The sequence below is a fragment of the Lactuca sativa genome, chromosome 9, assembly GCF_002870075.4.
Source record: "Lactuca sativa cultivar Salinas chromosome 9, Lsat_Salinas_v11, whole genome shotgun sequence".
NCBI classification, from domain to species: domain Eukaryota; kingdom Viridiplantae; phylum Streptophyta; class Magnoliopsida; order Asterales; family Asteraceae; genus Lactuca; species Lactuca sativa.
In genome coordinates, this window is record NC_056631.2 from 149,256,036 (window position 1) to 149,270,721 (window position 14,686).

Consider the following 14,686-nt stretch of genomic DNA (forward strand, 5'->3'; position numbering starts at 1 on the left):
GTTTGGAATTTGGTTGACAATGTGCCCGGACGTAAGACGGTTTTGGTGCAAATGGATCTTCAAGAAGAAGACCGACGTGGATGGGAATGTGCACACATACAAGGCGCGATTGGTTGCGAAGGGCTTTACTGAAACTCCCGGAGTTGACTATGATGAGACCTTCTCACCAGTTGCGAAGATTAAATCTATTAGGGTAATGCTAGTTATTGTTGCATTTCATGATTATGAGATATGGAAGATGGATGTCAAGACCGCTTTCCTTAATGGGAAGCTGGCTGAGGATGTTTACATGGCTCATCCAGAAGGTTTTGTCGATCCAAAGCATCCAAATAGAGTGTGCAAGCTTGAGAAGTTCATTTATGGACTTAAGCAAGCGTCTCGCAGATGGAATCTTTGCTTTGATGAGAAAGTCAAAGAGTTTGGATTTGTACGAATCGAAGATGAATCATGTGTATATGTTAAAGCCAGTGGGAGCATAGTTAGCTTTCTTGTTTTGTATGTTGATGACATACTGCTCATAGGAAACGACATCCCGACTCTACCGGAGGTAAAGTCCTGGCTCGGGAAGTGCTTCGCTATGAAGGACCTCGGAGAGGCTTCCTATATTTTAGGAATAAGGATAGTGAGAGAAAGAAGTAAGAGACTAATAGGACTTAGTCAGAATACTTACTTAGATAAGGTACTAAAACGTTTTAGTATGGAGAACTCGAAGAAGGGAGAACTACCGATACATAGTAATATCAAGTTGAGTAAGACTCAAAGTCCGAGTACCGAAGCCGAGATAGTTGAGATGAGACGAGTACCTTACGCTTCTACAGTTGGTTCGATTATGTATGCTATGACTTGTACTCGACCCGATATGGCCTTTGCTTTGAGCATGGTCAGTAGATATCAAGGGAATCCTGGTAGAGCGCATTGGATTACGGTCAAGAACATCCTTAAGTACCTTCGGAGGACCAAGGAATGGTTTCTAGTCCTCAGAGGGAGTGATGACTTAAAGGTGCGAGGGTATAGTGACGCCAGTTTCCAGACCGACAGGGACAACTACCGTTCGTAGTCGGGATGGGTCTTTACCCTTAATGGAGGAGCAGTAACTTGGAAAAGTTCCAAACAGGAAACTGTAGCTGATTCAACGTGCGAATCAGAGTACATTGCAGCGAGCGAAGTGTCAAAGGAGGCATTATGGTTGAAGAACTTCATTGGCGATCTTGGAGTTGTGCATGCCATAAAGGAGCCCATGGAAATTTTCTGTGATAATGAAGGAGCGGTTGCCTTGACCAAGGAACCGAGGGATCATGGTAGATCTCGGCATATCGACAGAAAATATCACTTTATTAGGCATCGAATAGAAGAAGGACATCTCCTGGTTAAGAGGATATCATCAGAAGATAACCCAGCAGATCCGCTTACGAAGGGACTGAGCAGGGTTAAGCACTTGCAGCATTCTAGGAGTATTGGGCTGAAGGATGATATTAGTATAGATTAGATAGTATTAGAAACGTGTAATAGATAAATGTAATTGACATTTGATGATTGAATAAAGGAGTATTATTTATAAGTAATGTTACTGTCTTATGTTAATTGTTTAGCTATTGTTTCACTTTGCATGTTTTGACCTCCAGAATAATTGACTTTGTTAAGAATAATCGAATTATTCAAACTGTCCACAATCGTTTATATGTTGGAAGTAGGTATAAATGAAGATTGTCATGAATTGGTGTGTAGATTGTATAAATGGTATTAGACATAGCAAAGGTTTGTTGCAACGTTCATGAGTGCTTATGAACAGGTTTTGAGCATTGGAATAAACCCACGCTTGTTGGAATCACTTTGGAGTGATTGCAAGACGATAATATCATATGGTCTTAAAACCTAGATATATGGTTTATTATTTACTAATTGGTTATACATTGATAATGAGAAACTGTATCAGTAAATTGATGTCATAAAATGCATTGTTGTGTATAGTTGGTTAGTCGATAAGTAAATGCATATAAGTCGAAGTTTATTTGTTACTTTTATCCTAAAAGGGTAAGAGCGATATCACGACCGCTCGATGATTTGATTTGAATTATGTGTCGAGCCCGGTCAGGACTGAATGGATGTGCTCAATTAAGTTCTATGTCAAATAAATCTGATATCGAGAAAATAGTTGCTGGACAATGAGTATGACAATGTTTCATGAAATCGTCTGCACGATATCAAAAATAGAGGACTGTACGATCCCTTATCTAAAGGACAGGTTACTGATATGATCAGAGTTGACAGCGTCTTTGAGAGCTACGATTACTAATCGGATTGTGTTTGCGTTCATAGTTACAATACTTATCCAAGTGGGAGACTGTTGGATTAGTGTCTAAGGCTGTAACTATATTTGGTAAGTACTTGACCTGATTGTGCGTGGTCCTTTTGGGTTGCCTTCACCATAGAAACTTGACTGGGTGATTTAGAGAGAAGTGATATTATTATTAATGTATTATAAGAATAATATGTTAAAAGAATAATAATATTATTTGATTAATATAAGTCATAAATTAATTAGGAATTAATTTAGTGACTTAAAGAGATTAATTGAATAAAGGGATATAAACTATCAAATGTGTGAAAGCTGTATTTTGAGCCAAGAACCCTTATGGATATGGGTTGGACGATTTTAGGGATGTGGATCACCTAGAAATCGTCCAAGGGATTATCTAGAAGAGGATTTGGATTGCTTTGAGGCTAAGTTATTCAATTAGGGTTTTAGGGTGAAACCCTAGGAGCTCACAGTATAAATAGACCCATAGGGTTGAGGAAATCGGCCACCCTTGTGATTGGAGTAACCCTAGAGACGATTTCCCTCTTCCTCATCTCTCTCAAATCATCTTCTTGCTAGTTGGTGTTTTTAAGCAATTAGAGGAGTGACATTTGTGACTCTAAGCTCCAAGAAGAAGAAGGTTTTAAAGCAAGTAACTCAAGGTATTATTCTAGATCTGTTTTCATATGTTTTTTAATTGTTAGTTTACATTAGATCTAGCCATCAAAGTCTTGGATATGTTGCATGTTCAATTAGTGAAACCTAGATCCAAGCTATAGGGTTTTATGTGCACATAGGTAAAGTTCTTTTGTCCAAAACCCATCATAAACAACATTTGTATTCATGATCTTAGTTTCGTTCAACCACGAACTAAGTGAAACCCCAATTTCAACACACTATTCTGGATTGACGTTGAATAATTAAATGTTATAGATATTTCACAATAGAATTAACGAAATTCCACTTTTGTGGTTTATACCAACCAATCTCTTTTTCTTTTGCGAGATCTTAAAAAAAAGTTCTAGACCTAAGACGTTTCTACCCCAAAAGATCCATTTTTTATTTTGAGATTTCTACATCTATCCAAGTCACTAAAACAATTCCAAAGCTACTCGTTCAACTGACTACACTGATCACACGATACTGAGAGAAAGATTGCATGTACCTCTTTGTAATTAATTTTTATACTAATGAGAGCTAAAACTGACATTATTTACATTGTGTGTTCTTGAATATTGTTTTGATTAACTTTATCATTACATTTCTCATTCGCCATCATAATCGGGTTACTACAGTTGGTATCAGAGCGGGATTCACTCAATCATTTGAAGTTTTCTCATATTTTTAACTTTTTTAATCGTTATTTTCGATTCAAAATGTTCTGCATATTGAATCGAGAAACTAGTGTCAATTGATTAGATTGAATTGATTTTGCATTATGTGTGTTAGATTAATTGATTTCTGACTCATCTATGATTGATTTCATTCTTAGATTTCTATTTGATTCAAAAATCTCTTTCTTCAAAATTCGTACAACAATGGCGAATTTCGATGTGAACACGGTGACTAATTTCTCTCACTTGCTTGGATCCTCAACGATGATTCCGATGTTGATTTCAGACTATTATAAGCAACGGTCTGACAGGGTGGACGATTATCTGAATGGTATTAATGAAGAGCTGGTGAGATCCATCAAAAGTTGACAATTTAATCAGGAGATGTTAGTCACTGTTGGTACATCTACAACTTCTTAGGATATGATCACAAGAGGAAATAGGGTGAAGGAACACGATTAGAAATGTATGCGTGAATTGCATGTTGCTCTTCCACCAGTAGTTTAAAATTTTGTTCGATGATGTGAAACTACAAAGAAAATTTGGGATGCTCTAAAGGAGAAATATCAAGGTAATGAGAAGACAAAGAAGAGTTCAATCAAACAATGCTTGCTAGATTTGGGAGAATTTAAGGAGAAAGAAACAAAATCAATCGAATTATACTATGAACGATTGAATGAATTGATCTTCAAGTGTTCTCGCTATGGAGTGACACGTTCATCACTAGAGTTTAATCTCACCTTTCTCATAGGTTTAAGAAAGGAATGGAGAAATATCAGTTTGATGATCAAGACACAAGAAAGTTTTGATGGTTACTCCGTTGCAAATCTATACAATATCTTGAAAGCATATGAAAGTGAGATTAATGATATTTCTGAAGAAAGTAAATAGAGTCTGGGAGGACAATTGGCATTGGTGGTGAAAGTTATTGCAAAGGAATCTGAATTAGAAGAAGAAGCTATAGATAGCGATGAAGGATGCTTATTCAACTCCGATGATGAAGTAGTTGCATATTGCTCGAACAATAAGGTCAAGAAAATCTTTAAGAAGCCATTCAATAGAAATTTCAAAATTAATTATGAGGTCAAGGGTGTATCATCGACTGGGAGATCTGTAAAGAAAACAGTAAAGGTAGAAAAGAAATAGGTGGAGAGCTCGAATGAGAAGAAGAAGAAATTTAAGTTCAAGGGTGATTTTGGTAATAATTGTAACTACTAAAATGGTTACAATCACTTAGCAAAATATTTATGATAAGAAATAAAGAAGAGAAGAATGAGAGACTTAAGGACAAGGCTTATTACATTGAGAAGCTTGAGGAAATTCTCTCTCGAACAAAGAATGTTTCACTGATTGTTAGAGGAGATGATGAAGAAGATGGCACATATCAAATCTGGTCGTCTAGATCAGATGATGAAGAAATGTGCCATCCCACACATGGTGTATTGTATGCGAAGTTGAAGGATACTGAAGATGAGAGTGAGGATTATGATGAAGAAGAAAGAATTGTATGGAGATGCTTTGTGTCAAAGGACGAGATCAAATAACTAGTGACTGCAAAGGTATTTGATCTTCTAACCTCATTTAAAATTCCTTCTTCTTATTTTAAAGATTTTTTATCTGAATTTGATAATACGTGTTCCTACCTTAATGACATGCTAACCTATGTGAGTAGTGAAGCAGAAAAGTCCAAAACCCTCTATTATGAAGCTAAGAATAAATTAGAAGATAAGAAAGGTTTTTGTAGAATCTCTAGACTTAAGGATTACTAATCTTTTGATAAATAGATATATTATTCGAATGGACAATATTATGCTTGTAAAAATACGAAACATTTGTTGTAATACTGCAAAAGGCACTTGAAGGTTTCACAACTATTTCAAGAAATTGATCCATGATGTCATTTTTGATTTGGTGAATCATTAATCAAACTTCTTGTTGTAAGTTTTCTTGCTTTGAGAGATTTTTTGTTTCTAGAAATTGATTTAATTCTTTGATCTTGATTCAAATTTGATTTTCCCTCTCTAGAATTCATGTGAATTTAGCTTTCTCTCTCTAGAATTTTAATCAAATTTGCTTTCTCTCTCTCTCTCTCTCGAAGTTCATTCAAATTCACTTTCTTTCTCTAAAGATTTCTTTCAAATTCACTTTCTCTCTCTAGAAATATCCAAGCTCTGCTGATCTTTTGGTTAATTGATCAAATATGGTGTCTTTGGATTATGATTCTTGGATCGTGATGATTGAAGATGTCAAGTACATAGTCAATGAAGAAGAATATTATGGATTATTGTCGAACGGTGGATTGATTACATGAAACACTTTAATTTCTTATAGGAACAAAGAAGATGATTCTGGAAAATTGATCTTTCAACCTCTTTGTAAGATCAAAATTCTGATTGAAATAACGATGAATATGTTACTTTGGAATGGAAATAAAAAGGAGGGTAGAGAAAACGAATTGTTCAGAAAGCAATATGTTTCTCTAATTGACTATCCAAGTGATCTTCGTGCTCTTGAATTTCTTGAAGACATTCCAAAAGTTAATAAAGATGTTATTGAAAAAGTTCACCATGTTCATGATGTTCTTGAGGTTCAAGACAAGGAGATTCAAGAAGTTGTAAAAGTTTTTTATTCAATTGGAGTTCAAACCAATGATTGTTTGTGTTCTTGTGATTCATTTAAAGGAATGGCGCCTTATAGAAAGCTTTCAATCCAAGATGCTCAAATGTATCAAAATCCAAAGGATATACTTCAAAATTGCAAAGTTGAAGTTGTCAAGAATAATATTGTTTTTGGATTCAAAAATTCTAGATCCAAGAAATGGAAGAAGAAGAAGAAGAAGAAGAAGAAGAAGAAGAAGAAGAAGAAGAAGAAGAAGAAGAAGAAGAAGAAGAAGAAGAAGAAGACAAGTAAATGCAATAAAATTTGGTTACCCAAGCAAAATTCATCAAATGTTGGTTTGATATCGAAATATCTGAAGAACATTTGGGTTCCTAAGAAAAAATCATCAAATGTTTCTATGGTATCTAATTCTAAAGCCAAAATGTTGAAGATTCTTAAATTCAACATGATGATGAAGTTAGATCTTGGAGAAAAGAGAAGAAGCTTCATGGGTGGTACGATGTACAATTTGGAAATTTCTTAGTTCCAACCAAAGAACCTAGATAGTCATATGATTCTCAAGGATTTGATGTTGGATCTTCCATGCTCAATTCGCGTATTGCAAATGGAAGAAGAATTTTCAAGGAGGCTTCTCAAATTTTCAAAAGGATTCCGACAAATTATCGTTGACATCGATACCTCGTTTATTGAAGAACTGATGGTGATGAAAAATTAGCCTAAAATCTCGATCTACTACAGTTCATTCTTATAAATCAGATAATCAGATATTTGAGCCAAATTATCAAATTGTTATTGTTCACTATTCGATTTTGATCCCAAGTTATATGATCGATTATTTTTCAATGGATTCCAAGTTTCATTCCGATTTGTTCTTGCATCTTAGTTCACTTCATCTTATTCGAAGATGAAGAAATCGATGATTGCTTAGATACATAATGATATGAGAATCAAAGTTGAAAGTCAAAATTGATGTTCCAGTTATCTAATTAAAGTGAAAGTCAATACATAAGTTGATAATTGTTATTGATGATAACGAAGAGTCAATACAAAAACTTAAAATCAGATTTTTTATTTTGTTTTAGTAAATTTGACTCAAAATTGGTTAAAATAAGATTTTTTATTTTGCTTTAGTAAATTTGACTCAAAATTGGTTAAAGTAATCGATTTTGGTTGTAATTAATGGGCTCAATACTATTTTTAGTATTGATTATCGATTCTGTAATTTTGATTGAGAAGGAAGGGATCGAAAGTGAAGTTTGATGTGTTCGTATCAAGTGGGTTTTCGCATTTGAAATTTGCAATCAATTCGATTTATGGTGGATTAACAAATGGTTAATTGGGTTTACAGATTAAAAAACTGATTTGGAATTCAAGGATTGAAAGTTGGATTTCAACAGAGAATCAAATGTAGATGATAACCAATCAAGAGTATAATTGATAGCGAAAGTCTAGTTTGATAGTCGACCCAAGGTAGAAAATCTGTTGTCATAGTCGAAAGTTATCTTTCAATTGATGTTTGCAAAGAGCTTGGTGTCGAAAGTGATTGTGTTAGAGTCAAACCAAGTTGGGATTCGAAAGTGAATGATAAACAGTCGAATGTGTTGGCTTGTATTCAAAAGTTTTTTGAGGTCAATATGTCACACCCCCAAACCAGAACGGCGGAAACGTTCGGGGGCGGAGGACGTCATATTCAGTATCATAACAGTTCATAGAAAGAAAAGTACACACCACCATACATATATAAAGGTTTTAAAAATGTTTACATAATTGTATTCATTACATGTTCAAAAGATAAATACATAAACATCTTTCAAAAGAAGTAATTAACGCCAGCGCGTTAATCCCCAAAAGTTGATTTCCAAACCTGCTTAGCGGTTCCCTGAGAATACAAGTTATTTCAAAGAGAAAGTGTCAACAATTAAGTTGGTGAGTTCATAAGTGGTTTAGAAAAATTGTATGCCATTCCAAATTGAGTGTATGTTTTCCAAGAAAATCCCTTATTTTCTTATAAAAGTATGAAATGCATGAGAATATTTGTATTGAAAAATGTAGATAGTTGAATCAAGAAAATCCCTTATTTTCCTATTAGTTTTTTTTTTGTATACAGGAAAATCCCATATTTTCCTAAAGTAATAGTTAGTCTAATGTCCAAGACTAAAAACCGAAAGCAAATGACATGCTTTAGAAGGTTGAAGCATAGATTTATATAATAAAACCTATTAGAAGATTGTAGTTTGTTAGATGAAGAATAGTTTTAATAGCTACTCATTCATCAATCAGAAGTACTATAATAATTGTATATCCGATGAGTTTTATAACCATACTAAACATAATATGCCTGTAGCGACGTTCTTCAGGCGTCGTAGCGTTATGACAAACTGTCACCCCAAAGGACGGACTGTAGGTAACAGTCAGGGTGCGGGATCATGACTTCCCTTATAGATCTATACACATTTGACACGTTCTCCGAACGGGAGACTCTGGTTATAGACTGGACTTGTAGCGATACCTTCTACCAAAAGGCAGTATTTGAAGATGTACATGTCTCACGGATTCTCAACTAAGTCTGTATTAAAGTAATAGTTTTGTATGCAAAGATTAACCTTTTTCACAATGTTTGACAAAGCATAAATCATAAGTTCTTAAAATGTATAAAATGGTTTAGCAACGAAGGATACTTTGGAATTACTAAATACTTCGAATAAATCTAGTGCATGCAAAGTATGACAAGAGTTTTCACATAGTAGTAATGAATCACAAGTGATTCATTTGATAAAAACGAGTAAAGTGAAACTTTATGAAATACACGATAATAATCGTATGTTTACTTGTATTCCCCCCCCCCCCCCCTAAAAGATTATAAAAAGCACTTAAAACGTATTTAAAGTGTATTTGTAGGGGTATGAACTCACTTGATAGATTGAAGAAGGTGTGACGAAAACCGAGCATAACTTTGACTTGAAAAAGCGGATTTTCTAGGGATTCTTGGGAATCTCGGGAGCGTAAAACTTCCTTCGGGGCTTGAGTATGAGAATCGGGGCTTCGGGATAATTATTGCACGGAAAACGAGGCAAAACGCAAGAAAAACGAGAGAAAATGAGCAAGTTTCCCCAGAACCCTCGCATCCCTTTTATAGGGGCTGAGAGGCCTCAGTATGCTGGGCGTACGAGGTTACGCAGGGCGTACTCGTGCGTTATGTGTGACCGAGTCCTCGACTGCCTCGGCTTCGGATGGGACGGGGCATAGTTTCGCATAGGGGCGACGTGGACGAACCGGAGCCTAGTCCTTGAGTACGCTGGGTGTACGAGGGTACGCCGGGCGTAACTCGGATGGACCCGGTGACTCACCCTTCGGATAATACCGATTTTTGGATTTAATTTATATATTAATTATTTATCAAACTTCAAAAATTCATAACTCCTTCATACGAACTCCGTTTTCAACGTTCTTTATATCCACGCGTAGGTGAGACTATGATCTACAACTTTCGTTTAGATTCCGTCGGCAAATTTCGAAATTATTTTTATTATTTATTATTAAAAGGTCGAGGTAAGAAAAGCTCGTTAATAATTCATAACTTTTTCATACGATGTCAGATTTGGGCCTTCTTTTTATGACTTTCATTTAGACACCTAAGGTCAAAAAGTATTTTATTGAAACTTCGCATTTTTACGTATCTCCGTATTGCCGGTTTTTGTCTTAAAACTTAGAATGGTCATAACTTCTTCGTTATAACTCGGATTTTAGTGTTCTTTATATGTTTGGAAACCTTAAGACGATATCTACTACATAGTGTACTCCAAACAGAGCTTTTGAATATTTCATTTTTCGATGATATTTTTATTACTTTACAAAGAGGTTACAAGGCTCAATTTTTAATGACCTGAAATATCGGGTTGTTACATCATCCCCCGTTAGAGGGAATTTCGTCCCGAAATTAAATACAAAAGAAAAGTTTTAGGGGCTGAGGAAAAGATGCGGATACTTTTGTTGCATCTGATCTTCTCGTTCCCATGTGAATTCAGGTCCTCGCTTAGCGTTCCAGCGAACCTTTACTATTGGTATTCGACTCTGCTTAGTTCGTTTAATTTCCCTATCCATGATCTCGACGGGTTCTTCCACAAAGTTAATATTTTCGTTAAGTTCGAAGATGTGTTGAAGGCTCTTGTGGTCTGTAAAGATGGTGTACTTGGTCCCGTATAGGTAGTGCCTCCAGATTTTCAGAGCGAAGACCACCGCTCCAAGTTCTAGGTCATGAGTGGTGTAGTTGACTTCATGTGTTTTCAGTTGTCGTGAGGCATATGCAATAACCTTTCCTCTCTACATTAGTACACAGCCCAGCCCTTGCTTCGAAGCGTCGCAATACACCACAAAATATTCGGTCCCCTCTGGAAGAGAAAGAATGGGCGCACTGCAAAGGGCCTATTTCAGAGTTTGAAATGCAGCATCTTGTTTTTCTCCCCAGTTGTAGGTCACCCCTTTCTGAGCTAATGCGGTAAGAGGCTTTGCGATGCTGGAGAAGTTGTGAATGAACCTTCGATAATAACCAGCAAGACCTAGAAATTGGCGAATCTCTGTTGGTGTAGTTGGTGCAGACCAATTTTTGATAGCCTTGATTTTTTATGGGTCCACATGGATTCCTTCCTTGTTGACCACGTGACCGAGGAAGTCCACCTTTCTAATCCAAAACTCGTATTTCGAGAACTTTGCATAAAATCTCTCAGCTCGTAACGTCTCTAAGACTTGTCTCAGATGTTGACTATGCTCTTCTTTATTCTTTGAATAAATGAGTATGTCGTCTATGAATACTATCACAAATTTATCCAAGAATGGACGACATACCGGATTCATTAGGTCCATGAATACGGTCGGGGCATTGGTTAGTCCGAACGACATCACTACGAACTCGTAATGTCCGTATCTCGTTCGGAAGGCCGTCTTGGGAACATCACTCTCTAGGACTCGCAGCTAGTGATATCCTGATCTCAGATCGATCTTGGAGAAGTAGTTGGCTCCTTGGAGTTAGTCGAATAAGTCGTCGATTCGGGGTAAGGGATAACGGTTCTTGATGGTAAGTTTGTTGAGTCCTCGGTAGTTGATTGATGAATGAGTAGCTATTAAAACTATTCTTCATCTAACAAACTGTAATCTTCTAATAGGTTTTATTATATAAATCTATGCTTCAACCTTCTAAAGCATGTCATTTGCTTTCGGTTTTTAGTCTTGGACATTAGACTAACTATTACTTTAGGAAAATATGGGATTTTCCTGTAAACAATACAAACAACTAATAGGAAAATAAGGGATTTTCTTGATTCGACTATCTACATTTTTCAATACAAATATTCTCATGCATTTCATACTTTTATAAGAAAATAAGGGATTTTCTTGGAAAACATACACTCAATTTGGAATGGCATACAATTTTTCTAAACCACTTATGAACTCACCAACTTAATTGTTGACACTTTCTCTTTGAAATAACTTGTATTCTCAGGGAACCGCTAAGCAGGTTTGGAAATCAACTTTTAGGGATTAACGCGCTGGCGTTAATTACTTCTTTTGAAAGATGTTTATGTATTTATCTTTTGAACATGTAATGAATACAATTATGTAAACATTTTTAAAACCTTCATATTTGTATGGTGGTGTGTACTTTTCTTTCTATGAACTGTTATGCTACTGAATATGACGTCCTCCGCCCCTGAACGTTTCCGCCGTTCTGGTTTGGGGGTGTGACACAATAGTTGAAAGCCACTTTGCTTGGAGTCGAAAGTAAATGGATTGGAGTCAAAATATTGGTTTCAAATCAAGAGTATTGTTGGTATTTTCAACTGATGCTGCTTATTCTTTCACGTTTGGAACGAATAAGGAAGAAGATGAACCTTTTTCGCATATGGTCCCACAACTTTCAGTGTTTCGACAGTTTATACCGTTAGGGTATATTTTTGTGAAGTGGGAAGTTTTTTTTGTTATTGGTCCCTGAAGTTTATGCAAAAATTCATTTAATACCCACTTTCACAAATATGGTAAAGTTTCGCATCTGGAATGAATTTTGAAGCTGATTTTTCGCAATTGGTCCCTCAAGTACTTACGAAAATGGTTGTTTGTACCCAACTTTCAAAATTCTTGCAACTCTCACCCAAAAGTTGAAATCTTCACAACATTTGAAGATTTTTCTCTCATCTTTTCGTGATTGTTTTTGGAGGAAGATTTTTCGCGGTTTATGAACAATGTGTGTTCATTTTCAAGTCTGGGAAGTCAAAGATTTTAAGACATTGGCAATTTTATGGATTTTCTCGGATTGAAGTGTTTCATTTTTGTCACACATTGAGGGGGAGTTCCGTATGGTTTATTCCTCGAGTGTTTCTCATACGCTTTTGGCATTTTATAATCATTTGTTGATTTTAAAGGGGGAGAAAACTGAAATGGGTATTCGAAGCTTTTTGGATATTCTTTTTCAAAGCCGATTTGAAAGACTGGTGTTACTTCGAGAGAGACTTGGTCTTGATCGCTTGGTGCTCAGTTGGATATTGAATCTGGGACATCCAATCCTAACTTTGAGGGGGATATTGTTAGGGTCCAAAGTTCTCATTGGATGTGATTTAAGCTTACTCTCTTAGATTGTCTAATAGGTTGAGCTTTTCCTATAAATAGGGAGTAAGTATCTCCCATTTATGCAAGAACCCATATGAGAGATTAGTCTAGTGAGAGAAAGATTGCATGTACCTCTTTGTAATTATTTGCTAGACTAATGATAGCTAAAACTGACATTATTTACATTGTGTGTTATTGAATATTGTTTTGATTCACGTTATCATTACATTTTCGCATTCATCATCATAATCAAGTCACTATAGTACCTATTATTCTTGACAACAAAGTCAAGAACATGGAGTGACACTTCCACAATCTTATAACTAGCTAGCTGGAATCAAAGTAAGTGATTACTCAAAGTGCCCAATAAGTTTGTGCACAACATTAATATTCATACCATATGATATTCACTACTTTTTTTATTCTCTTTATTATTATTTCCTAGAATCAATAACCTCCCAATATGTTATTAAAATATTATTTTCATAAAATAATGGTATTCCAGTTAAATATAAGTATTTATATTTATGAATAATCAAAATTACTCTAATAAATAATCAATTAGTATTAACTTGCTATAGTATGTGAACATATAGGATTATATGTCATTAGTAGATATCATCCTATAATGAATCTTCAGCATAAAGATCTTTCAAAAACATCTTAATTTGCTAAGAATTCACCGAATTATACAGCTCTAAAAATGGGTTGTTGGGTTTTTTTGATTTTTGTTTAATCATTTTATAAATTTTTTACTCAAATTTGAACATCCATAACTTCCTCATATGATCTCGGAACAAGATCATTTTTTTCTAGATTGTAGTGTTATGTGTGGGCTTCATTTTAAGCATAGAAAACATCTTAATTTTTTAGGAATTCACCAACTTATATTCCTATAAACATGGGTTGTTAGGTTTTTTGGTTATTATTTCAGCATTTTATAAATTTTTTACTCAAATTTAAACATATAACTTCCTTATATGACTTCGGAATAAGGTCATTTTTTCTAGATTGTAGTACTCTGTATTGACTTCATTTTAAGCTCAAAAAACATTTTTATCTATTAAGATTTCACATACTTATACATCTCTAAACAATGGGTTTTGGGGTTTTTGGTTTTTGTTTCCTCATTTATAAACATTTTTACTCAACTTTGAACATAGGTAATTTCCTCATATGACCTTAGAATAAGGTAATTTTTTTTTATTGTAGTACTTTGTGTGGGATTCATTTTAAACTCAAACAAACATCTTAATCTTTTAAGAATTTACCGACTTATACATCTCTAAACAGTGATTGTTAGGTTTTTTGGTTTTTGTTTCAACATTTTATATTTTCTTACTCAAATTTAAACATACATAACTTCCTCATATGACCTAGGACGAAGTTTTTTTCATAATCATATGCATTTATTTGTATATGCATACACTTATTCTTATGCATATGCATATACTCATTCATATGCATATGCATATATTTATTCTTATGCATATACATATAATTTTTCATATGGATATGCCTATACTTACTAATAGGGATGTTATTCGGGTCGGAACCGAACCGAACCGACCCGAATAAACCGAAAACCGAATAAGGGTAATTGTATGAACCGAAAACCGAACCAAATAAGCAATACGGGTTCGTTTCGGTTCGGATATTATTCGGTTCGGTTCGGTTCCGACCCGAATAACCCAAATAACATGTACAAGATGATTAATGAGTCGAATAACCCGAATAACCCGAATAACCCGAGTAACCCGAATATTTTGTATTACTTTTGTAGCTTATGATTTCATAACAAATCTTTTAAAGAAACAAATTAAACACTAAAAATTAAACA